This window comes from Nicotiana tabacum, chromosome 10 (genome assembly GCF_000715075.1).
Source record: "Nicotiana tabacum cultivar K326 chromosome 10, ASM71507v2, whole genome shotgun sequence".
NCBI classification, from domain to species: Eukaryota; Viridiplantae; Streptophyta; class Magnoliopsida; order Solanales; family Solanaceae; genus Nicotiana; species Nicotiana tabacum.
In genome coordinates, this window is record NC_134089.1 from 3,173,050 (window position 1) to 3,199,611 (window position 26,562).

Here is a 26,562-nt window from a genome sequence, read left to right on the forward strand (position 1 = left end):
TTAAATACATATTATATGAAGACAATCCAATCAGAAAATAATCGGATGGTTGAGGCAATGAATAATGCAACCGAGGCAAAAAAAGAAGTTTTGGCTGTTCAAAAAGAAAAACTAAGAGTAAAAGAAATGAAAGAAGAAAATAAAGTTTTAATGATGGATGTGGATTCTATTGTCGATCTGACTCGTCGTGAATTTATGCGACAAGAACAACAACGAATAATGTATAAAAGAAGTCAACAATATCCACACTCACAACCACAACAATCCTCGGTCCCATTCACTCAATACTATAATGATTTTGGTGTATCTGGAAACGACATACCTTCCTACTAAGTTATTATGTTATTTACCGTAGTTTCAATTTTTATGTATTCTAATTTAATGTATTTTTAATTTTCATGTATTTTTAATTTTAATGTATTTTCAATTTTTACTTTTTAATTTTAGCAACATCTAATATTTTATATTCGCACCTTTCAATTTTAGCAACATCTAATATTTTATATTTGCACCATTCATTTTTTGAGATGATTATATATTTTTTGTACAATTATAACTTATAATAAAATTAACTTACAATTTTATATAAAAATAATAAATGCACGAAAATTAATTTATCAAAATTATACGCCAAAGTTAAGATGTAAAATTAATATTATAAAGATATTATATAAACATAATTAGATATATATAAAGAGATAAATTAAAAGAGTTAAATAATAAAATAATAATAAAATATGTATGAATAGTAATATAGGAGATAAATAGTGTACCCCATATTTGGAGGAATACTATTCATCTTCCATTTTGGCCCCATTATAAAAAAAATGAAGAGAGTTAGAGATGGCCTTATAGTGAATGAAATATAATAATGCCCCTTGGATTATGAAATAGAGCAGGAAGAACCTAGCACTTTGGAGTATGGACCCCAATTACTTGTTGCTTTTTATTGATTGTGCCACTGCCGACTTCTTCATTGAGATAATCATGATTTATCTTGGACCAAAGGACAATTCACTGCACAAAGTATTTCATATTTAGGTAACGTCTTGAGAAAGACCGTATTTTTAGGGGTGTAATATAGACAGTCTATCCTAATATAAGTATTAGTAGTTGTTTTCATGGTTCAGACCTGTGACCTAAAAGCCTCCCTTTTTTATCTGGACTAGCTTTGCAAAGCCCCATATTAAAAGTGAGTATAACGTGTAAAGATACTTTTAATAGTGTGAAATCCTTTCCAGAAAAAAATATATTACAAGCTTGGCTCATAGCATACATTATTACACAATATTAAGAGATGATGGCTGTTGTTACAGTAGCAAATTCCACCTTTAATTTATTGGGGTTCTGGTGGAGAGTGGATTCTCACCGGACACCATTTTTACCCCCACGAGATGAGTTAAGAGCAAGTAGGAGCACTAAAGTCAATGGTAATACAAGTGGTTGACTACTATATGCACCATAATAAGCTTACATTCTTTGTTATTCTCTGCACGAGGTCGGTTTAATTTGTGGCATCATTCAAAACTATTTCGTGAAATTAGTCTATGTGTACAATATCATGATAAAGTAAAAAAAATCTTAAGTAACCTAAGTCGCATAAGAGTCTAAATTTTGTGCGTGGAAGGTTTCTAAAATTTTAACACTATCACGTTATGAGTAACCTCTTATAGCAAGCTTTGAAAAATGAAGAAAATAATACGCTAAACTATAATGATAATGAAAAAATTATTTGCTATAGTAATACTATATAGGAAAAAGGTTAAAATATACTCCTAACATTTGCTATTTGTCTTATATATGTTTTTGGTTGACCTTTTCGCTCGTAGGAGCCCACACCATTTTCTTTCTTCTCAAATATGCCCCTCCCATTAATGGGTTTTTAACGTGAACAAGTGGTCTGATTTGGTTGAAATGGTTGAGATCTTTTTGGATGGTTCGGAACCTTTTCAGCTCTTCAATAACATGCTTCAAATTATTGAGAGAGTACATACATACCAATTTCTTACTCAAAATTAGTAATATCTCTAATTGGAAATTAGATAAAATTAGTGCAGGTTGTATCCATATAACAACCCACAGATTGTTGGTGGTTGAACGTGAAAGGGGTTTAAAATAAAACTTGACTTAAGCAAGTTCTGCGTCGGAATAAAAGAAGAAAGTTATGAGTCATATAATTAAGGATGAGTTCAGAACTTAATAATTGAGACGTTTTTTGAGCTAAAACTCAAGGGATAAAACCGCGAGGCTTAAAAGCATTAAGTTCTCGGAAAGGTCGAACCAAAACAATACCTTAGCAATCAGATATGATCTAGCTCGTACGTTAGTGCAGCAAGTCATGAATCATGATCATGGACTTGAAGAGATCAAGTTGACCAGGTCTCAAGTCGTGCGATTAGTTATTTACTATATATATAGAGAGAGTTTGACACTTCTTTCTTCCTATTTTTGCTAGGTTTAATCCGTAAAACCAACCTAAAAAGGTGTTTGTTAGAAGGAGAAGATTAGTGGGCAAGTAAATAAAGTGTGCCAATTTGAACTTAGCAATTGATTGCTTGTAAAATGCTTTTCATGCTTGAATATGATTGAGGCCCACTTGAACATTAAAGAGATGGGAGACAACAAAATGGGATTCATCATATAGGATTTTAGCTAGAAATTAACAACACGCAAATATCCCAACACCCTCCCGTTACATACTTAAGTGACTGAGACAAAACTTATACCAAGAAAATTCAAAATATAAAAAAGTAAACAGCTGAAGAAGTTAGAGAAATTTAACATATGATGTATGTACATAAAAAAAAAGTTGATGTTATATACACAATATTATTTTCCGACAAAAGAGATTCAGATGAACCGCTCTTCCGTACTTAGTTCCAAAGAGATTAAGTACTAAATAATATTTGGGATTAAATTTATCTCGTATGAATTTTGATAACATGATAAGAAAATAGATATTGGACTTAACTCAACCCCAAAAGTTAGCTCATGAGATGTGTTAGATCTAAGTAGATTTTAATGATGCAAAATAACGAATTATTCTTTATGTGCAGAAACAACCCTTAAGCAATGGAAAAAAGACATAGAAGAATCAAGATGAAAAAGGAAGGAATTGCGAAAAATCAAAGGCAAAATCAATCAAGGATTTGGTATGAGATCAAGGAGGATATTATAGGAAGGACCTCAATCAAAGGAGATCAAGAGCACGAAATTATGCACCGAAGATTCCTCCATATAAGGACATCAATCAAAGTAGAAATCAAGGGATTTGATTTGCTATTTCTAATAATGGAAATATCCGCTCAATAAAGGAAGTAATGAATCAAGACCGCAAGTCAAGGAAAATCAACAGAAGAAATATTCTGTACTTGGAAAGAATGAATCTACGATTCCTTCTGAGATCACTCCCTTGGGTTTGCAATCTCTCAAGAGTCACAAAACATGAAGGCCTCACAAAGTATAAATACCCACTGCACCAACTTTGAAGAAATATACTTTGAACGAACCACTATCACTTTTGTTCTACTCCAAACAAGCATTGTAGTTCACTTTAGGTCTGTTGTGTAATTAGTGAGAGAAGAAAAAGAGAAAAATACTGGTGAGGTATTGTATCAACAAGCGAGAAGTGACATAGTAACTAAGTTGTTGGTGTAAAACTATATCAACTCTCTTGTATCGAGAAACTTCAAATACTAGAAGAGAACACCCTTGCAACTCAAGGGACTGGACGTAGGATTCACATTGAATCCAAATCAATATAAAAATCCAGGTGTCTTTAATTTCTGTATTTTATTTTTGCTTTATTTATATTCTGTTCTTACCTTCAGTCGACTAATTAGTAAACTAGTCAACTACTTAGGGTACAAAAAAAATCGATAATTCACCACCTCTTGTACTTTCAATTGGTAAAAGAGTAGGCCTCACACTTTTATCTTTTGCTTAACAGCTAGTAAGAAAAGATCATGTCAAACTAAGTAATTATTGGAGCACTCTTTCAAGAAGGGACATCGCAAGTAAGGCCACCATACTTCAATGGACAACACTTCACCCACATGAAAGTGCGCATGAAAATTCATGCAAAGTCCTATGATGTCAAAGTATGGCGTGTTATCAAAAAGAAAAAATATGCACTGCCAGCAACAACTCAATCATCCGCTGATCCTGAAGATATAGATGAATACATAAACGAGAAAATGGTTGTCATTCAAGTTAATGCCAAGGCACAAAACTTGCTTTATAATGCTATAAATGGAGAATAGTATGAGAAAATTTCAAGGTGTGATACCGCCAAAAAAATATGGGACAAACTGAAAGTTACCTATGAAGGAACCAACAAAGTGAAAGAAACTCGGATAAACCTGTTGGTTCTCGATTATGAACTTTTCGAGATGAAAGTAGGAGAATCCATTGAGGAGATGTTTGCAAGATTTAGTAAAATTATTGGTGATCTGAAAGCTCTTTGGTAAACCTTACTCAAGTGGTGATCAAGTTCGAAATATCCTGAGAGGCTTGCCTACCACATGGTAGACAAAAGTAGTTGCACTTGAATCACAAGATCTAGACAAACTTTTATATAATGAACTACGAGGAGATCTTATAGCATTTGAGAAAACTCATCTTAAGAAAATATGTCATGAAGAAAAGAAGAAAACAGTTGCCTTCAAGACTACTACTGAAGGACCTAAAAATATTTTTGATGATGATCCAGAAGCTCTTGAAGAAAAAATTGCCATAGTATCAAGAAACATGAATGGATTGATGAGAAGTTACAGAAACACAAAATGGGAAGGATGTCATTTAGACGAACCCGGCAATACAATGAACAAGACAAGAATAACGAAAAGTGTTTTGAGTGTGGAAGGTATGGCCATGTTCAAGATGAATGCCCAAACCTTAAAAGAAAAGTCTCCAGAGGGTTCAATAAAAATAAATCATTCGGAAGCTGGAGTGATGAATATAGCTCAGAACATGAAGAAATAGCCAATCTGTGCTTCTTGACTATTTTGGAAAATGATAAGAACAAATATTCTGGTTGATGGACTGATGAAGATGCATCAGACGATGAATGCAAAGAAGACACTAAAAACTGTTTCATGGCACGAGATGAAGCAAGCGAGGTAAGACCCTATAACTGTGATAGATGTAATGAATTGCAGGATATCCTTGACCTTATCCTAAAGGAGTCTCAAAAAATATTGAATGAATTAAAGAGACTCAATAGGGAAAGTAAGGATCGGGAACTTAAGCTTGAAGCATATGAAATCGAAAGAGATGTGCTTCAAGACGAGGTTCAAAAATTGCAAATGCAACTAAATGGCATGCCCAAATCCACCAGTCATAGTTCTGTCAAGTCTAACCAGACGACTTATAAGTCAACTGGAAAAGGACCGGTTAGAACTGAGTCTACAAGTACTAACACAAGTGGTAGATCAAAAACTGGATCAACCCCTGTGTGTTATTACTATAACAAGGTTGGACACAAATATTTCTTTTATAGATTTCGTAAATCTAATATTTCAGGATGGATTTGGAAACCCAAAAATAATCCTGATTCCAGTAGAACTAACCAACAAGGACCCAAGCAAGCTTGGGTACCTAAAAGAAGGTGCTAATTCTCTTTTGCAGGAACACCATAGAAAGCGTTACAAAAGAAAATGGTATTTAGACAATGCGTGTTCCAGTCACATGGCTGGTGACAAAAATCTGTTCAAAGAAGTCACAAAAATAAATGGAGGAAATGTCAAATTTGGTGATGATTCAAAAGGAAAGATAGTTGGTACCGGCACAGTTCCATTCAACAATAATTATGATATTATAGAGGTATATCTTGTAGATGGAGTCAACTACAATCTCTTGAGTATAAGTCAGCTATGTGATTCAGGATATGAAGTAAAATTCAAGAAAACAGGATGTGCCATTGAAGATGAGACATGTAAAATTATTCTTCCAGGTAAAAGATATGGGAATGTTAATATTCTTAATGACATTGAAAATCTACATAGTTATATTTGTTAACCATCCATATCTAATGATCTATGGCTTTGGCATAAAAAATCTGGTCATGCAAGCATGCATTTAATTGAAAAACTCTCCAAGCATGATTTAGTTATTGGTTTTCCCAAACTCAATTTTTCTAGAAATCATATATGTGATGCATGTCAGATTGGTAAACAAACTGGAAGCTCTTTCAAAACCAAGGACATTGTGTCCACTACCAAGCATTTACAATTACTTCATATGGACTTGTTTGGACCCACTAGAACTGCCAATATTAAAGGTAAATAATATATTTTTGTTATTGTTGATGACAACTTACGTTTTACATGGGTGATTTTCTTATCTCATAAAGATGAAATATTGAAAAACTTTGAGATTTTCTGCAAAAGAATTGAACGAGAAAAAAGGTATCTTATCACAACATCCAAAGCGACCATGGAGGAGAATTTAAAAGCAGAGCTTTTGAAGAATTCTGCAACGATCAGAGTTATACTCATAATTTCTCAGCTGCAAGATCTCCCCAACAGAATAGGGTAGTTAAGCGCAAGAATCGGACTCTACAAGATGTGGCCAGAATAATAATATTAGAACATTTATTGCCAAATTATTTTTAGGCAGAAGCAGTAATTACAACATGTCATATTCTCAACATATGCCTCAGAAGACCCATTTTGAAGAAGAATCCATATGAATTATGGAAAGGCAAAAGGCCTAATATAGGCTACTTTCATCCGTTCGGAAGTAAGTGTTTCATCCACAATAATGATAAGGATAACCCTGAAAAATTTGATCTAAGGAGTGATGGAGGTATTTTTCTCGGTTACTCCATTAATAGTAGATCCTTTAGAGTTTACAATAAATGTACTTTATTTGTAGAAGAATCAGTGCATGTTATATTCGATAAAAATAATACTATGACCGAGAAAGGAATCATTGCAGGTGATGAAGATATTAGTCAAGAAGTACCACGGGCAAACAAGTCACAAAAGTCGACTGATAGCACAGTCATAGTCACAGAATCGACTAGTGAACCTGTGAGCAATCCTACTGAACCACAAAAGGAGTCAAACTACTTCTGCAGTTAGAACGTGACCAAATGAATGAAGAAGCGAACAAGAGTACCCTCAAAAGTTCATCATAGGGAATCTAAGCGAAGAAATGAAAACCAGAGGATCTCTTAAAAAGAAGGCCAACATTCCACTCATCTCTCAAGTAGAACCAAAGAAAGTTGATAAAGCCCTAAAAGACTCTACCTGGTCACCTGGATACAAGCTATGTAGGACAAACTTGATCAATTAGACAAGAATCAAGTCTGGAAACTATTACCTAAGCCAGCAAATACTACTGTAGTTGGAATAAAGTGGGTATTCAGAAACAAGCTAAATGAAGAAAGAAAGGTAGTGAGAAACAAAGCCAGACTAGTAACTCAAGGCTGCTCACAGTAGGAAGGAGTCGACTATGATGAAACCCTTACACCGGTAGCACGGTTAGAATCAATTCGTATACTACTTGCCTATGCATCTTTTAAAGGCTTTAAACTATTTCAAATGGATGTCAAAAGTGCTTTTCTAAATGGTTTCATTGATGAGGAGGTATATGTAAAATAACCTCCTGGCTTTAAAAACTCATAATTTTCTTATTATGTGTATAAGTTAGCTAAAGCTCTCTATGGACTCAAACAAGCCCCTCGAGCTTGGTATGAAAGATTGAGTTCCTTTTAACTGATCATGGGTTTACAGAGGTAAGGTGGATACTATTTTACTTATTAAAAGATCCACTGAAGGTAATCTCATTATCCAAATTTATGTAAATGATATTATATTTTGTAGTACTAATCTTCTTTTGTGCAAGAATTTCTCAAATCTCATGCAGAGTGAGTTCTGTGAGCACATAATTTTTGCCCTATGCGAAATTACTCATAAAACATATATTCAAAATAGTTTTAATTATTTTTCATAGAATTTTAGGAATTTCATTTGTTTATGAGTTTGCATATTTGTTGCATTATTAGATTATTTGCATCATTGCATTATTAGGAATATTTTGAACCATAGAAAACTACCAAAAATATTTTATTTCATTCATGACATTCTAATTGCATTTTTAGAATTTAATCACATTTGTTTAATACATTAATCAAATGAAAATCACAAGAAAGAGTAGTAGTCATTTTGCATTTTTTGCTTTTAGGTTTAAATTAGTAGTTTTCTTTCATTAGTTCACACTGTTAATAAATTAATTAGTTAATTGCTAAACTAAAATAGGTTTTTAGGTTAATTTTGCAAATTAGTTTGAATTAAGAGTATACAATAAAATTGGTTAAGTCTAAAATTAAAGTGAAGGAAGATAAAAAAGAAAACAAGGCTGTTGTGTTCGAAATGGGCCAAGCACCTCAGCAGCCCAGTTCTTGAAAATCCGCCCCAGCCCAAACCCCAATCCAAGTCCGGTCCACCCTTAAGCACCCAAGCGACCTTGTTTTGTTTTAGACTGATCTCATCCGTTCATCAACCTAGATCCAACGAACTAGAACTAACCACCCCCTCCCAAAAAACTGTCCGAACCGACCCCTTAGAGACATTTTCATTCTCTATCTTCCTCATCTCTCTCAAATCTTCTCAAACCCTAGCCGTCCAAAATCCCCTACCGGCGGCCACGCTCCCAAAACACCCAAAATTCTCATCTTACACTCCTCATCTCACCTCCATTCACAATACACCATCAATTTTTCCAAAATCCCCGTCAAATCCATCGAATTTCAGATCTAGAAGTCATTCAAACCCTAATCTGTTCCTGTTATGAGATTTTTCTTGGTCGTTTTGAGTTTGAAATCGACATTAGTCGATTGCTCTTGATAAGAGCAATCGATTGATAGTAATTTTAACTCATTGCATGACCACCGGAGTTTCGGCAGGAAATACTATTACTAAGCTCCCCGATTTTCTCCCTGTTTCGACCTAGTTCAAAGATGGTACCTCTTTTCAGTTTCTTTTCATTATTTCTTTGCAATAACCACGTTTGTTTTTAAATCTTAGTTTATATTTATTTTGTTTAAATATTTGGCCTTTTGTTTTCATCTATGTTGTTTCGTTATTCATGATTTGCTTGTTCTTAGATTTGTTTAGTCGCATGTGTTTTAAGCTAAGTGAATACGGCTTAATTAATTTCTTGAGTAGCTAGGTTTAATTGGTAAACTTATTAGTGCTGATTTGTCTTGTTTGTTTGCTGGTTATTATTTGATTTGGGTTCAATCGAGTGCAAGAGACTTAGATTGATTTTGCTATTGAATTTCAAAAGGGGTTTGAGGACGAAGTGTAATTAACAAAAGTATAAATGGGACATTTAGGGAATTAAAACTAGAAGAAACTTTTTTGTTAATAGTCTGAATGTTCTAGAATAGAGATATGGGATTAAAAAGCCATAAGATGAAGAAATTAGGTTAAAATTAGGGTCAAAAAGGGATAAATACAGATGTTAAGGGGGTTAGGAAAATAGGAAGAGAATAGCTGAGGCATAACTGTCCCTTTTCAGTTAAAAAAGATGCTTGTAACGACCCGATATGTCGTTTTGATTTTAGAACCCCATTCCCTTAAATAAGATTCCCCGTATATGCTTTTACTACTTTGTGACTTGCGGGGATGGTTAGTTAGGGATTTGGAAGTATTCGGGTTGAAATCGGAACGCTTGGTTCCTTAAGGTTGGCGGAAAAGGCTAAGTTTGACTTCGGTCAATATTTTGAATAAACGATCTCGGAATCACGATTTGATGGTTCCAATAGGTTCGTATGATGATTTCGGACTTGGACGTATGTTCGAATCGGGTTTTGAATGACCCGGGAGCATTTCAGCGCCTAATAGTGAAAGTTAATTCTTTGAAGATTTTAAAATTCTTTAAAATTTGGTTTGGAGTAGGTTTTGGTATTATTGAGGTCCAAACAGGAATCTAAGATCAGGAATAGTTCCGTATAGTGATTTAAGACTTGCACACAAAATTTGGTGTTATTCCGAGTAGTTTAAGTACGTTTCGGCGCGTTGGGAGTGAAATTGAAGAACTTGAAGTTCATATTTTGATTCAATTGGATAGGGGTGTGATTCTTGATTTTGATGTTGTTTTGTGTGTTTCAAGAGTTCGAACGAGTCCGTTTTATAATTTCAAACTTGTTGGTATGTTCAGGCGGGGACCCATGCGTTAAACGGACAAGGCTCGGATCACATTTGTACTTGAAGGCAAGTGCTGAAGCCTTCAGCTTCTGGTGTGATCGCACCTGCGCTTGGCCAGCCGCAAGTGCGAGAGACGAGTTGCAGAAGTGAACTATCCAAGGCTTCCCAGGACTGCAGGAATGGACAAGTTTGCGCACCTGCGAAGGTGCATGTGCGAGGGGAGTGAGCGCAGAAGCGACTTGAGCCGCAAAAGCGGCAGGATGGGCGCAGAAGCGGGACCGCAGAAGCGGGGGCCCATCCACAAAAGCGAGCCTAGCCAGCCTTGGGCTCTTCTTCAGAAGTGGACCTAGGTCTGCAGGAGCGACGCCGCAAATGCGTCCCAGGCATCGCATATGCGAAAATATTGTTGGGCAGAACACTCATTTAATGACGGGACTTAGTCATTTTTGGCTCATTTTCTTTCCTTGTTGGGCGATTCTTGGAGCTCTTAGAGAGAGGATTTCATCTAGCACTTTAAGGTAAGTAATTTCTATACAATGAGAATTAAATACATAGTTCATGAGTAGATTATAACATGTAAATTAATGAAAAACTTAGGGTTTAGGTGAAAACCTAGGTTTTTGATAAAAATAAGATTTAACCACGAAATTTGTTATGGAATCTCGTGAAAATCATATATCTGAGTTCATAATGTTATGGATAACAACTTTCTTCGAAGATTTTGGAATACGGGCACGTGGGCCCGAGGGTGAATTTTAGGAATCCTACATTTGGGGTTGGGTAATCCCTTTATTAGTTGGATTAGGAACTTTTGAGAATGTATTGATCGATTTATATAATATTTGACTAGTTTCGAGTCGTTTGGCACCGAATTGGGGTTTTGAGCACAATCTTGGACCGGAAAGTGGGCTTTGAGACGAGGTAAGTCTCTTTTCTAACCTTCTAAGAGGGAATTAACCCCGTAGGTGAACTTAATTGAAATGTGCTTCTATTTGTGGGGGCTACGTACGCACGAGGTGACGAGAGTTCGTACGTAGCTACTATTCATGCTTATGTCCGGGTAGTTCAGGTTTACAACATATTTTGTTGGCACCGTTATTTGATTATGCTTATTAATTGCTTTGAATATAACTGAGTTTGAGGATTTCTTTCAAGTTTTAAGGGTTCTAGTTAAATCTTCTTATTTTGGAAGAATTGAGGGATATTATGATAATTCAAGAAATTCTATGTTCAACCGCGTCGCAAGTATATTCCGCGAGCGGGGTAAATTTTCACTACTCTCATGAGAGCGGGCCGATCGCCTCGGCAGGTTAATAGATACATCTATGGTTCACGTCGTTTAACCCTCGGCAGTGCACACGGTATATTTATATTTATTTTGGATCGGTCCGTACGTCCTCGGCATAACTCGTGTGAAATAATACTGGGAACTCCAATATGTTTGATATTGCTTCATTGGTTTGATAGGTTAAAAATATTAAAGGAGAGAAATTGGGTTGGTAATTGCTATTCGGTGAAAGGATTGGCCTTTTAAATTCTTGCCTTTTGAGTTCTATTATCATTTATATATCTAATGTTTAATTAGTAGTTGTATATATATTTTTATTATTGGCCCACAGTAAGTGTCAAAGTCGATCCCTCGTTACTACTTCTTCGAGGTTAGACTTGATACTTACAGGGTACATATTGTTTATGTACTCACGCTGCACTTCTGCACTTGATGTGCAGGATATGCGGTAGGTGCTTCTGGATATCAGTCTGGCGCTCATACTTGATTACTACTGCGAGATTTGCAGTGAGTTGTCTTCCGAGCCCATTCTGCAGCAACCGAAGTCTTCCTTTTGCCTTATTTTTCTCTCTATTTTGTTTCAGACAGTTTTGTAGTACTCTTTTGTATATTCTACTAGTAGCTCATATACTTGTGATATCGGGTCTTGGAAGATTATGTTAGTAGGCACTTGATGATATTTGGGTTATTTATCTCATCTCACATGTTTTAAAAATTTTGGTCTCTCATTTGTTTTATAATATAAAAACCCCATTCCTTAATTGTGTATAAATTAAAAATCAACTATTTTTAAACTGCTAAAAGAAGGATCACTGAGTTAGTTTAAAGTTGGCTTGCCTAGCGGCAACGTTGGGCGCCATCATGGCCTATAGGGTAAATTGGGTCGTGACAACATGGTATCAGAGCCCTAGGTTCACGTAGGTATCATAAGTTATGAGCAGGCCTAATAGAGTCTTGTGGATCGGTGTGGAGATGTCTGCACTTACTTTGAGAGGCTACAAGGTGTTAGAAAACTACTCTTTCTTCATCTCCTATCGTGCAGTTGATGTTATACTAAGTTTCTTTCTCTTATTCTCTCACAGATGGTTAGAACGCGCACTGCGGATGTTCCAAACCCGGGAGGAGCTGCTCCTCATGTTGTTATGGGCCGAGGCAGATGCCAGGGGAGGGCACCATCCCGAGGTCGGGGATGAGAATGTCCCAGAGTTGCCCCAACTATACCACCAGCGGATCCAGTAGAGGATCCCCTTATTGAGGAGCAGGGTGAGGTGCCCGCAGCAGAGCCAGTTCCGGTAGATTTCATGTCGGCACTAGCCACATCTCAGGTGGGAGGGGGAGCAGAGACCCCTACTGCCCAGGCTCCCGGCATGCAGCTGCCGTATATCAGACCCCGGGTGCACTACCTATGGGCGGAGCCCAGTCAGTTGTAGCTGCTGCACCTGAGCCTAGATCAGTTGCGGCCGGCGAGCCGCATAAGTTATTGGATAGATGGACTAGGATACACCCTCCTGTCTTCGAAGGTGAGCGACATAAGAATCTCCAGGACTTCATTGATCGGTGCAGGGACAGACTGCACAACATGAGGATATTAGAGTCTCATGGGGTGGATTTCACTACTTTCCAGCTGGAGGGCAGGGCCCGTAGGTGGTTACAGTCATATCTTTTCGGCATGCCAGTGGGTTCTCCTCCTATGACTTGGGATCAGTTTATACGCCTTTTCTTGGATAGGTATATTCCACCCTCCCAGAGGGAAGAGTTGCGATCTCGATTTGAGCAGCTCCGGCAGGACCAGATGTCAGTAACTGATTATGAGGCGAGGTTCCATGAATTGTCTCTCCATGCATTGATGATACTACCTACTGAGGCAGAGAGGGTACAGAGGTTCATTGCGGGGTTGCACTCCGGTATTCGATCCACTATGGCCCGAGAGGTCGAGATGGGGATCTTTTACCAGCTGGTTGTGGAGATAGATTGGAGGATTGAGGGTTATCATCAGCGGGATCGAGAGCAGATGCCGTAGGACAAGAGATTCCATCATTCGGGAGGATTCAGTGGTGCTCCATCTGAGGCAGAGGTCAGTTGGGGAGAGGCTAGCCGAGCAAGCCTACATATCCAACACCGCCTCCTCCTCGGGGTGCTCTAGTGCGGCCCTATTTTAGTGCCATGCCAGAGAGTTCCTACTGCCTACCAACTATTCAGGGTTCTTCCAGTGGGTATTCAGGCCACCAGGGTCAGACTTCAGGGCATCAGTCTATTGTTCTGAGAGGTTGTTATGAGTGCGGAGATCCTGGCCACATGAAGACATTTTGTCTCAGACTTGGGGGCAAGTCAGTGCAACATGGTCAACAACCTATGATTTCAGCACCACCAGCCGCACCAGCCGTCCGACCACCCAGAAGTGAAGGGCAGGTGGGTAGGGGCCGTCCTAGAGGTGAAGGCCAGCCAGGTGGTGCTCCGGCCAGATTTTATATTTTTTCGGCCAGAATAGATGCAATGGCCTCAGATGTCGTGATCACAGGTACTATTTCCGTCTGCAGTAGGGATGCTTCGGTATTATTTGATCCAGGGTCTACCTATTAATATGTGTCATCTCTATTTACTCATTTCCTGGATGTTCCTCGGGAGTCCTTGGGCACTCCTATTTATGTGTCCACTCCTGTGGGCGATTTTGTTGTTGTAGATCGGATCTACAGTCTTGTGTAGTCACATTCTGTGGTTACGAGACTAGAGCAGATCATATATTACTCGATATGACCACCTTCGAGGTTATCCTGGGCATGGACTGGTTATCTCCATATCACACCATCCTTGATTGCCACGCCAAGACGGTTACCTTGGCGATGCCCGAATTGCCTAGATTGGAGTGGAAGGGTTCGTCTGTCAGCACGCCTAGTCGGATCATTTCTTTAAAGGCTCAACACATGGTCGAGAAGGGTTACTTGGCTTATCTAGCCTATGTTCGGGATACTACCGCAGAGTCTCTGGCGATTGATTTAGTACCAATAGTTCGGGAGTTCCCCGATGTGTTTCCTTCTAACCTTTTAGGCATGCCACCAGATCGTGACATTGATTTCTGTATTGACTTGGCTCCAGGTACCCAGCCTATATCTATCCCACCATACCGTATGGCTCCAAAAGAGTTGAAGGAGCAGCTTAAGAAGTTGCTAGCAAAGGGGTTCGTCCGGCCAAGTGTATCACCTTGGGGTGCACCGGTGCTATTTGTGAAGAAGAAAGATGGGACTATGCAGATGTACATTGATTACTGCCAGTTGAACAAAGTTACCATTAAGAACAAGAACCCGTTGCCGTGTATTGATGATTTGTTTGACCAGTTGCAGGGTGCTAGGGTGTTCTCTAAGAGCGACTTGAGATCGGGGTACCATCAGTTGAAGATTCGGGACTCGGATGTTCCGAAGACCGCTTTCTGTACTAGATATGGCCATTATGAGTTCCTAGTGATGTTCTTCGGCTTGACCAACGCCCCAACGACGTTTATGGATTTGATGAACAGGGTGTTCAGGACTTATATTGATTTGTTTGTCATTGTTTTCATTGATGACATTTTGATTTACTCACGTAGCATGGAGGAGCACGAGCAGCATTTGAGAGTGGTGCTTCAGACCTTGCGGGAACAGAAGCTATATGCTAAGTTCTCCAAGTGTGAGTTTTGGCTAGATTCTGTAGCATTCTTGGGGCATGTTGTATCAGGCGAGGGTATTGAGATTGATCCCAAGAAGATTGAGGTATTTCAGAGTTGGCCTCGTCCTACTACGGCGACTGAGATCAGGAGCTTCTTGTGGTTAGCAGGTTATTATCGCCGATTTGTAGAGGGCTTCTCATCTATTGCAGCACCTTTTACTAGACTAACCCAGAAGGGTGCTCCGTTCCGTTGGTCCGATGATTGTGAGGCGAGCTTCCAGAAGCTCAAGACAGCTTTGACTACAACACCAGTTCTAGCGTTGCCTTCCGGTTTAGGGATGTATACTGTGTATCGCAATGCTTCACGCGTTGGTTTGGGTTGTGTATTGATACAGGAGGGGCGAGTAATTGCATATGCTTCACGTCAGCTGAATCCCCACAAGAAGAATTATCATGTGCACGATTTGGAGTTGGATGTTATTGTTTATGCTCTTAAGATCTAGAGGCATTACCTTTATGGGGTATCCTGTGAGGTTTACACTGATCATCACAGCTTGCAGCATTTGTTCAAACAAAGGGATCTCAATTTGAGGCAACATAGATGGCTTGAGTTACTGAAGGATTATGACATCACCATTCTTTATCATCCGAGCAAGGTGAATGTGGTCGCGGATTCCTTGAGCATAAAGGCAGAGAGTATGGGTAGCTTGGCATTAATTTCAGTAGAGGAGAGGCCACTAGCTTTGTCATTCAGTCCTTGGCTAACAAACTTGTGAGGTTGGACATTTTAGAGCCTAACTAAGTTCTTGCGTGTGTCGTTGCCTAGTCTTCACTATTGGAGCAGATCAAGGCCCTGCAGTTTATTGATCCACACTTGATGGTCCTCAGAGAGACGGTACTGTAGGGTGGTGCCAAGGAGGTTTCTATCAGTGAAGATGGTGTTATGTGACTCCAGGGCCATCTATGTGATCCTAATGTCGATGGCTTGAGGGAGAGGATTCTAGAGGAGGCGCACAGTTCTCGATATTCCATCCATCCAGGTGCTACGAAGATGTATCACCAGCATTATTGGTGGCGGCAGATGAAGAAAGACATAGTTGAGTATGTGGCTAGATTCCTAAATTGCCAACAGGTTAAGTATGAGCACCAGAGGCCAGGTGGCCTACTCCAGCAGATGACTATACCAGAGTAAAAATGGGAGCGCATTACTATGGACTTCGTAGTTGGGTTGCCGCAGACCTTGCAGAAGTTTGATGCAGTTTGGGTCATGGTCGACAGGTTGACCAAGTCGGCACACTTCATTCCCTTGTGACTACGTATACTTCAGTGAGGTTGGCCCAGATTTATATTCAAGAGATAGTTCGGTTGCATGGCGTGCCTGTTTCCATCATCTCAAACAAAGGCCCTCAGTTTACTTCTCATTTCTGGAGAGCAGTACAGAGTGAGTTTGGGACCCGCATAGAGCTCAACACGGCATTCCATCCACAGACTGACGGGCAGTGGGAGCAGACAGTTCAGATCCTGGAGGACATGCACAGAGCATGTGTGATTGACTTTGGAGGGTAGTGGGATCGATTCTTGCCCTTGGTCGAATTTGCTTACAACAACAGTTATCAGTCTAGCATCGAGATGGCTCTATTTGAGGCTTTATATGGTTGGCGATGTCGTTCTCCCATCGGATGGTTTGAGCCCGACGAGGCTAAGTTATATGGTACGAATTTGGTGAAGGATGCCTTGGAAAAGGTAAAGTTGATTCAAGAGCGACTCCGCACAGCACAGTCCAGACAGAAGAGTTACGCGAATCAAAAGGCGTGTGATGTATCATTTATGGTGGGCGAGAAGGTTCTATTGAAAGTCTCACCAATGAAGGGGATTATGAGGTTCGGGAAGAAGGGCAAGTTAAGCCCAAGATTTATAGGCCCATTTGAGGTGTTGAGACGAGTTGGAGAAGTTGCTTATGAGTTTGCTTTGCCTCCCAGTCTATTGGGAGTCCATCCGGTCTTCCACTTATCTATGCTCTGGAAGTATCATGCCGACCTATCACATGTGTTAGACTTCAGCACAATTCAGCTAGATAAGAGCTTGGGTTATAAAGATGAGCCAATTGCCATTGTTGATAGACATGTTCGCCAGTTGAGGTGCAAGAAGATTTCTGCGGTAAATGTCCACTGGAGGGGCCAACCAATCAAGGAAGCAACTTGGGAGGCCGAGGACATACAGAGCAAATATCCACACATATTCAGCACTCTAGGTATAATTCTAAACCCGTTCGAGGACGAATGTTTGTTTAACAGGTGAAGAATGTAACAACCCGATAAGTCATTTTGCTTTTTAGAACCTCGTTCCCTAAAATAAGACTCCCCGTATGTGCTTTTACTACTTTGTGACTTGCGGGGATGGTTAGTTAGGAATTTGGAAGCGTTTGGGTAGACATCGAAAACACTTGGTTCCTTAAGGTTGGTTGAAAAGGCTAAGTTTGACTTCAGTCAACGTTTTGAGTAAAGGACCTCGGAATCGGGATTTGATGGTTCCAATAGGCTCTTATGATGATTTCGGACTTGGACGTATGTTCGGATCGGGTTTTGGATGACCCGGGAGCATTTCAGCGCCTAATAGTAAAGTTGGTTCTTTGAAGGTTTTAAAGTTCTTTAAAATTTGGTTTGGAGTAGGTTTTGATGTTATCGAGGTCTAAATGGGATTATGAGATCGAAAATAGTTCCGTATAGTGATTTAAGACTTGCACGCAAAATTTGGTATCATTCCGAGTAGTTTAAGTACGTTTCAGAGCGTTGGGAGTGAAATTGAAGAACTTGAAGTTCATATTTTGATTCAATTAGTGTGGAGTGTAATTCTTGGTTTTGATGTTGTTTTGTGTGTTTCGATAGTTTGAGAGAGTCCGTCTTATGATTTCAAACTTGTTGGTACGTTCGGGCGGGACCCCGGGGGCCCCGGGCGTTAAACGGACAAGGCTCGGATCAAGATTGGACTTGAAGGCAAGTGCTAAAGCCTTCAGCTTCTAGTGTGATCGCACCTGCGCTTGGCCAGCCGCAGGTGCGAGAGACGAGTGGCAGAAGCAAACCAGCCAAGGCTGCCCAGGACCGCAGGAGCAAACAAGTTTGCGCACCTGCGTAGGCGCATGTACGAGGGGAGTGAGCGCAGAGGCGACTTGAGCCACAGAAGCGGCAGGATGGGCGCAGGAGCAGGACCGCAGAAGCGGGGCCTTGTCCATAGAAGCGAGCCTAGCTAGACTTGGGCTCTTCCGCAGAAGCGGACCTCGGTCCGTAGGAGTGACGCCGCAAATGCGTCCCAGGCACCGCATATGCGGAAATACTGCTGGGTAGAACACTCATTTAATGACGAGACTAGTCATTTTTGGCTCATTTTCTTTCCTTGTTGGGCGATTCTTGGAGCTCTTAGAGAGGGGATTTCACCTAGCACTTTGAGGTAAGTAATTTTTACACAGTGAGAGTTAAATACATAGTTTATGGGTAGATTATAACATGTAAATTTAGTGAAAATCTTAGGGTTTAGGTAAAAACCTAGGTTTTTGATAAAAATGAGATTTAACCACGAAATGTATTATGGAATCTAGTGAAAATCATATATCTGAGTTCATAATATTATGGGTAACAACTTTCTTTGAAGATTTCCAGAATACGGGCACGTGGACCCGGGGGGTGAATTTTAGGAATCCTACATTTGGGGTTGGGTAATCCTTTTATTAGTTGGATTAGGAACTTTTGAGAATATATTGATCATTTTATATAATATTTGATTAGTTTTGAGTCGTTTGGCACCGATTTGGGGTTTTGAGCACAATCTTGGACCGGAAAGTGGGCTTTGAGACGAGGTAAGTCTCTTTTCTAACCTTGTAAGAGAGAATTAACCCCGTAGGTGAACTTAATTGAAATGTGCTTCTATTTGTGGGGGGCTACATACGCACGAGGTGACGAGAGTCCGTACGTAGCTACTATTCATGCTTATGTCCGGGTAGTTCAGGTTTACACCATATTTTGTTGGCACTGTTATTTGATTATTCTTATTAATTGCTTTGAATAGAATTGAGGTTGAGGATTTCTTTCAAGTTTTAAAGGTTTTAGTTAAATCTTCTTATTTTGGAAGAATTGAGGGATATTATGATAATTCGAGAAATTCTATGTTCAACCTCGTCGCAAGTATATTTCACGAGCAGGGTAAATTTCCACTATCCTCATGAAAGCGGGCCGATCACTTCGGCAGGTTAATAGATGCATCTATGTTTGCGCCGTTCGACCCTTGGCAGTGCACACTATATATTTATATGTATTTTGGATCGGGTCGTACATCCTCGGCATAACTCGTGCGAAATAATACTGGAAACTCCAATATGTTTGATATTGCTTCATTGGTTTGATAGGTTAAAAGATTAAATGAGAGAATTGGGTTGGTAATTGCTATTCGGTGAAAGGATTGACTATCTAAATTCTTGCCTTTTGAGTTCTATTGTCATTTATATGTCTCATGTTTAATTAACAGTTGTATATATTTTTATTGTTGGCCCATAATAAGTGTCAAAGTCGATCCCTCGTCACTACTTTTTCGAGGTTAGACTAGATACTTAATGGGTACATGTTGTTTATGTACTCACGCTGCACTTCTGGACTTGATGTGCAAGATCTGAGGTAGGTGCTTCTGGATATCTGTCCGGCGCACATACTTGATTACTACTGCGAGACTTGCGGTGAGCTGTCTTCCTAGCCCGTTCTGCAGCAGCGGAAGTCTTCCTTTTGCCTTATTTATCTGTCTATTTTATTTTAGATAGTTGTGTAGTACTCTTTTGTATATTCTACTAGTAGCTCATATACTTGTGACACCGGGTCTTGGAAGATTATGTTAGTAGACACTTGATAATTTTTGGGTTATTTATCTCATCTCACATGTTTTAAAAATTTTGATCTCTCATTTTTTTATATAAAAAAACCTCCATTCCTTAATTGTGTATAAATTAAAAATCAACTATTTTTAAACCGCTAAAAGAAGGATCACAGAGTTAGTTTTAAGTTGACTTGCCTAGCGGCAACGTTAGGCGCCATCACAGCGTATAGGAAAAATTGGGTTGTGACAATGCTCTTTCGCTAAATTTTAGGAAGCTGAGAGATTCCCTCTTACACCCTCTCTCATTCTCTCATATAGTACACTCTCACACTCTATATAAGAGACCTCACATTCCCTCTCTCTCACACACTAATTCACTGCAATTTTTAGAAAGTCCTTTTCATTCATCTTCTTTCTTATTTTTCAACAGAAGAATATCTTTCCTGGAATTCCAGCCTTAAATTTCAGAAAAAGAAAAAAAAAAGTTTCTCAGTTTCCTTCATTTTTTGCTATTTGATTTTCATTTTTTTGGGTTATGAAGTTTAGTTTAGCTTCATTTTTGTTGTTCACTGTTGCTGTATCAACCTGTAGCTGCCTCCTAATTCTAGCTGTGCTGCTCAAAATCAGAGGCTATTTTCTTCTTCTTTGCTTTGTTGCTTTTAAGGTACTAGCTTCGATCTCTTTTCTATGTATCAGTTGTTTAAATGCTATAGTATTGAGAACTTGCAACCATGGGTTATTTATGTATTCCATAAGTGTTTCTTGTAGTAATTAATCATTTCTGTGTTCGAACAAGTGCATTTTTTCTGTGTTTATTTGCAAATTTCCAATCAGATCTGGAATAAGTTTCTAGTATGTAAAGCTAGTATGAATTTGGACAAAATTGCATATGGTGTGTTGATTATGTTTGAAAATAGGTGTTGTGATTTAAGAAGTTTACATGAAAGTATTTTGAGATACCATTAATCATTAGTCAGAAATGGAAGTGGAATTAAATTTTTTTAGGTGAAGTAAAGCAGAGAATATTGTTCATTTCAAGCCTTCTTGTCTCTGATTAGCACTTAACTGGATCTGGAAGTTTGAAGGAGGAATATGGAATTGTGCACGTGATTGACCTAACCCAATTGATTTAACTTTAGTTTAGAATTTAAAGATAATATCTTCCTATAAAATTAGTGTTCTGTATAAAGAAACATAGACATGTTGATCATTTCAGTTTATTCATTGTTGTAATTAATCAATAGACAAATAGTTGTGAAGTTGCCTCTGCTTCTCGTTGTTTTAAGATGTTACATCCGTCAGTTCTGGGTTTTCAAAGTTTGATTCAATTTGTTAGTTGCTTTTGTTGTTGATACTCCCCTGTTGAGATCCAGCGCTCCATTTGATTAGCCTCTAGTTGTCTTCTCAACTTGTTTTGGAACACTAAATGCACACATAATCTCCTACACTTATGTTCGAGCTGAATCACTTAGCCTCCCTCATTGATCGAATGTCGAATTTGTGCTCCTGTTATAGCGTAATTCAACTATTTTCTGGTAGTACCTTACTAGTTGGATCGTAAATAGTTTAAAAGTAATGCAAACTTGATTATTGTTTGGACCCATGAATTAATTTAGTAGTTGTGTTAAAACTAGTAAGTTGTTTCGTATATGTTAGCGTTAAGTTAACAGGTTATTGTAATGAACAAATTCCTATGCATAAAGACTCCCTGTTTAAGATCCATACCCATTTGTTTCCGTTTTAATCGAGTCCCATAATTCTTCCAAAAATGATGTCCATACTTCAATATCTCACAACAATCCCAAATGTAGGTTATAACATTTCGAACAATTATAGTTTGCTCTAGGCGCGTTTAAATAAATCATCGTGACTATGGATACGGTTTCCATGGCATAGTCGCGATACATAAATCCCAATTCGAGTGCGCGTTTCACGCGACTCTACCATAACTTCAAATAACAATAATAAACATGTTGTAAGTAGTAAGTGCATTTCACGTGATGTGATTCACAATATGTACAAAAACAACGAGTGCGCGACATCGCGACTTGTTCAAATAAATTCCATAAATTAAAAGCGGTATAGAAGAGTAAAATGCACAATATGTCAAAAATATGTAATAAATCAGATAATTACGCCAAGTATTAATTGTTAAGCGACTCTGCTAAAACCACAAAATTCGGGAGTGCCTCACACCTTCTCATGGGTTAACATATTTCCCTACCCGGTCTTCTACGTTCGCAGACCATAAATAAAGTCAATTTCCTCGATTTGAATTTCTAAAATAAACCGGTGACTTGGGACACCATCATAATTATTCCAAGTGGCGACTCTGAATTAAATAAATAATCTCATTTCGAATAATGTCACTTTAATTGGAAAAAACTCCTCTATTCTTCGAAAAAATAAGGTGTGACAAGTTCGTAATGAGTATGATGAAAGAGCTAACATTCTTTTTTGGACTCCAAATTCATCAATCAGAAAGTGCGAAATTCATCTGCCAAGCCAAATATACGAAGGAATTGATTCAAAAGTTTGGAATGAGCAATGCCAAATCAATTGGAACTCCTATGAGCCCCTCTACAAGTTTAGACAAGGATGAACAAGAAAAATCAGTATATGATACAAAGTATCGTGGAATGATTGAATCTCTATTATATATAACTACTAGTAGACCATATATCATGTTCAGTATTTGTAAATGTGCCAGATTTCAGTCAGTTCCTAAGGAGTCACACTTAACTACAGTAAAGCGAATAATTGGCTATCTCATTGGGACCACTTCTTATGGACTTTGGTATCCATGCTCTAACAATTTTAAACTTGAGGGATTTTCAGATGCTGATCTTGCAGGTAACAAGGAAGATAGAAAAAGCACAAGTGGCACTTGTCAATTACTGGATAAGGCATTAATCTCCCGAAACAGTAAGAAATAGGGATCAATAGCTCTTTCACAACTGAAGCAGAGTACATTATAATTGGACAATATTGTGCTTAATTACTATGGATGTCACATCAATTGGGTGACTATGAATTATCTTTTAAACCTGTTCAAATATTCTGTGATAATTCTAGTGCTATTTGTCGGTCTAAAAATCCTGTGCATCATTTTAGAGCTAAGCATATAGATATTAAACATCATTTTATTAGAGATCGTGTTCTTAAAGGTAACATAGAGTTATCAATTGTAAGCTCTACTGATCAATTAACAGATATTTTTACAAAACCCTTGCTTGAAAACAGATTATGTACATTACGAGACTCTTTTGGCATTATTTCCATTAATTCATAATTTTAAGGCCTTTGTGATATTTTTTATTTTTACCGTCACTCAATCTGTATATTTCCTTATGTGTGTAGGGCATTAATTGTGTGTCTTTTACTTTTCCTTTTTCACACATTTTCATGCCTTTTCAGAAATCAATAAATCATAGCGTCGAATTACTGACGCCTTTTCGTCTGTACTCAACCGCCAGTTATCATCTTTTTAAATCCAAGTCTCATCAATCATTCTCACATTATTTGTATCTCCATTCCTCTTCTCCAAACCCTACTATGGCGAAAAATTACAAAAATCCCTCTGCTTCAACCTGCAAAAGCACTCGTTCTAGAGCAAAACCCTCCTCTCAATCTCTTAAACCAGTTAATCTAGGATCAGACCATTCTGAGGATTTTGCCTCTTCTCAAGACCTCTCAGATGATGCGTGCAGTCTCAACGAAAAAGTCCTTGGAAAACGACCCATGGAATATCCGCAAAAGCACTTATTCTAGAGCAAAACCCTCCTCTCAACCTTCTAAGCCAGTTAATCTAGGATCAGACCACTCTGAGGATTTTGCCTCTTCTCAAGACCTCTCAGATGGTGCATGCAGTCTCAACAAAAAAACCCTAGGAAAACGACCCATGGAAGATTCCCCTGAAACCTTCACTCCCAAAAATCCTAAAACTGATATGTGAAGTTCTCTCGAGTCTGACCTAAATTTTTGGGACACACGCAACAAGGATGACTTCATTGCTTTCAAAGACAAGCATGTAGCCCATGGATGGAAAAACTTTCTCTGCTTGCCTCCTCCAGAGGTATATGAACCCCTTGTTAAACTGTTCTATGCTAATCTTCGCTTTAGCAAACCTGACAAGTTAGAAACCTTAGTTCTTGGCAAACGCATTGTGTTGGACTGTGCTCTGTTTGACCCTATTTTTCAGTGTAGTTGTTCTGGTTTCTCTATGATTTTTAAGAATACCTAGCCTGAGGATTTTAAAATTTCTTTTGATCAAGCAAAAAGGTGTATAGCTGAGTCACCCTCTGATTCCCTTCCCAGTCAACTAGGACCTAGTGATGTTTGTTTTGAAACTCATGTCTTAGCACATATTGTGGCAACCACTCTTCTTCCAAGAACATGATCCTTCTCTACTTTCTCCCTGATACCTTCCTAATTTACTATCTTCTGACTAAACATAAGGTCAAGTTGTTTTCTTGGGTTATCAATTTTATGATAGAGAGTGCCGATGATCCCACGAGTCTTCCATATGGTATGGTCACCACCCATCTGCTAGAAGCCAACAACATATCTCTTGTCGACTATCCCTATATCACTGTCACCAAGTCTTACAACTCTAGGGGATTTGCTAGCATGTGATATATTTCTGTAAAAGGAGCTTGGGTAAAGAAGCAAGAAGGTGAATCCAAGAATATCCCCTCCGACTCAAAAGCGAAAACCTCTGTGTCTCTTCCCAGTATTGGTAATCCTGATCTTTTAGAAAAGATAGCCTTCATCAATGAAAAATTAACTGTCATCAAGGACTCTTTAACCTTAATGCAAAGCACAATTGAAGATGTCCATGGAGTGGTAAAGGAGACAGGCTCTGACGTGTCCAAGATCCGAGTGCAAATTCGTAAGATTGCGGAAAAAATAGTAAAGACTTTTAAAGAGGTGCACGACAAAATTGATGGAATCTCTGTCATAGTGAATGGAAGTTTTGATCGCCTCAAGGAGGCTATTTGCAATACCCATACTTACTTTCTGCGATGTTGATGCATGGTTGTTTAAGGTAATTTTTTTTATTTTGCTTCTTTTGAGACTGACGGTTCAGTCATAGGTTGTACTATTAGGACAATTACTTCTGTTCTGTATGCTAAAGTAGGTTATAACTTTTTGTTGATGCCAAAGAGGGAGAAAAAGCAGGCTTATGGGCACGTGTTCCTCTGTATTCCCTATTCAATGTGGTTGTTTTGTAAATTTTCTTGCAGATGTTTAACTTGCAGGTACATCATACAGTATAATACTGAGGGGGAGTCGACTACAACCACTGCATAATAGAATGTCCAGCTGAAAGGGAGTCGACTAGACACATCTAACAAGAAACACAGTTTGAGGGGGAGTTGACTACAACACACTCAAAGTCAACTGATAAACATGGAAGTAAACTGAGGCTATTACATTGTTATTTTGTCATCATAAAAAAGTGGATATTGTTAGATCTAAGTTGATTTTAATGATGCAAAATAACGAATTATTCTTTATGTACAGAAACAATCCTTAAGCAATGGAAAAGGGACATAGAAGAATTCAGACGAAAAAGGAAGGAGTAGCGAAAAATCAAAGGCAAAATCAATCAAGGATTTGGTATGAGATCAAGGAGGGTATTATAGGAAGGACTTCAATCAAAGGAGATCAAGGGCATGAAATTATGCACTGAAGATTCCTCCATATAAGGACGTCAATCAAGGTAGAAATCAAGGGATTTGATTTGATATTTCCAATAACAGAAATATCCACTCAACAAAGGAAGAAATAAACAAGACCACAAGTCAAGAAAAATCAACAGAAGAAATATTCTACACTTGGAAAGAATGAATCTACGATTCCTTCTCAGATCAACTCCCTTGGGTTTGCAATTGCTCAAGACTCACAAGACATGAAGGCCTCATAAAGTATAAATACCCATTGCACCAGCTTTGAAGAAATATACTTTGAACGAATCACTATCACTCTTTTTGTTCTACTCCAAACAAATATTGTAATTTACGTTAGATCTGTTGTGTAATTAGTGAGTAGAAAAAGAAAAAAATACTAGTGAGGCATTGTATCAAGAAGCGAGAAGTGAGATAGTAACTAAGCTGTTGGTGTAAAGCTATATCAACTCTCTTGTATCGAGAAACTTCAAATACTGAAAGAAAGAATAGGATTCACATTGAATCCGAACCAGTATAAAAATCCAGGTGTCTTTAATTCCTGTATTTTATTTCTGCTTTATTTATATTTTGTTCTTACCTTCAGTTGATTAATTAGTAAACTAGTCAATTATTTAGGGTACAAAAAGAAAAATCAACAATTCACCCCCTCGCCTCCCTCTTGTAATTTCACGATGAAGATTACTCAAAATTATATAAAGAGACCAAATTAAATTCCTATCCAACAACCGATGTAGGATAAACTCACACACGTTTATGCTTTGTTCAATTTGATTAAATTTCAGTTTGTTTGTTTTTTTACATCGTAACACTAAAATTGTGCTATATGAAAATAATTTGGTTACTAATCACATGATTCATATCCATTTATCAAACTAGCTAGCAAATATCCGAAAGAACATGGAATAATATTAGGTTCTTATGATCAATTATA

General features: G+C 38.3%; 1 long non-coding RNA gene across 1 annotated transcript; it reads left to right on the plus strand.

Moving 5' to 3' along the window:
* Positions 1-20,608: 20,608 nt before the first annotated feature.
* LOC107773716 (uncharacterized) lies at positions 20,609-26,174 on the plus strand. The gene is made up of 2 exons (XR_001645357.2): positions 20,609-25,356; positions 25,465-26,174. It is a non-coding gene; the product is annotated as an uncharacterized LOC107773716 (long non-coding RNA).
* Positions 26,175-26,562: the final 388 nt, after the last annotated feature.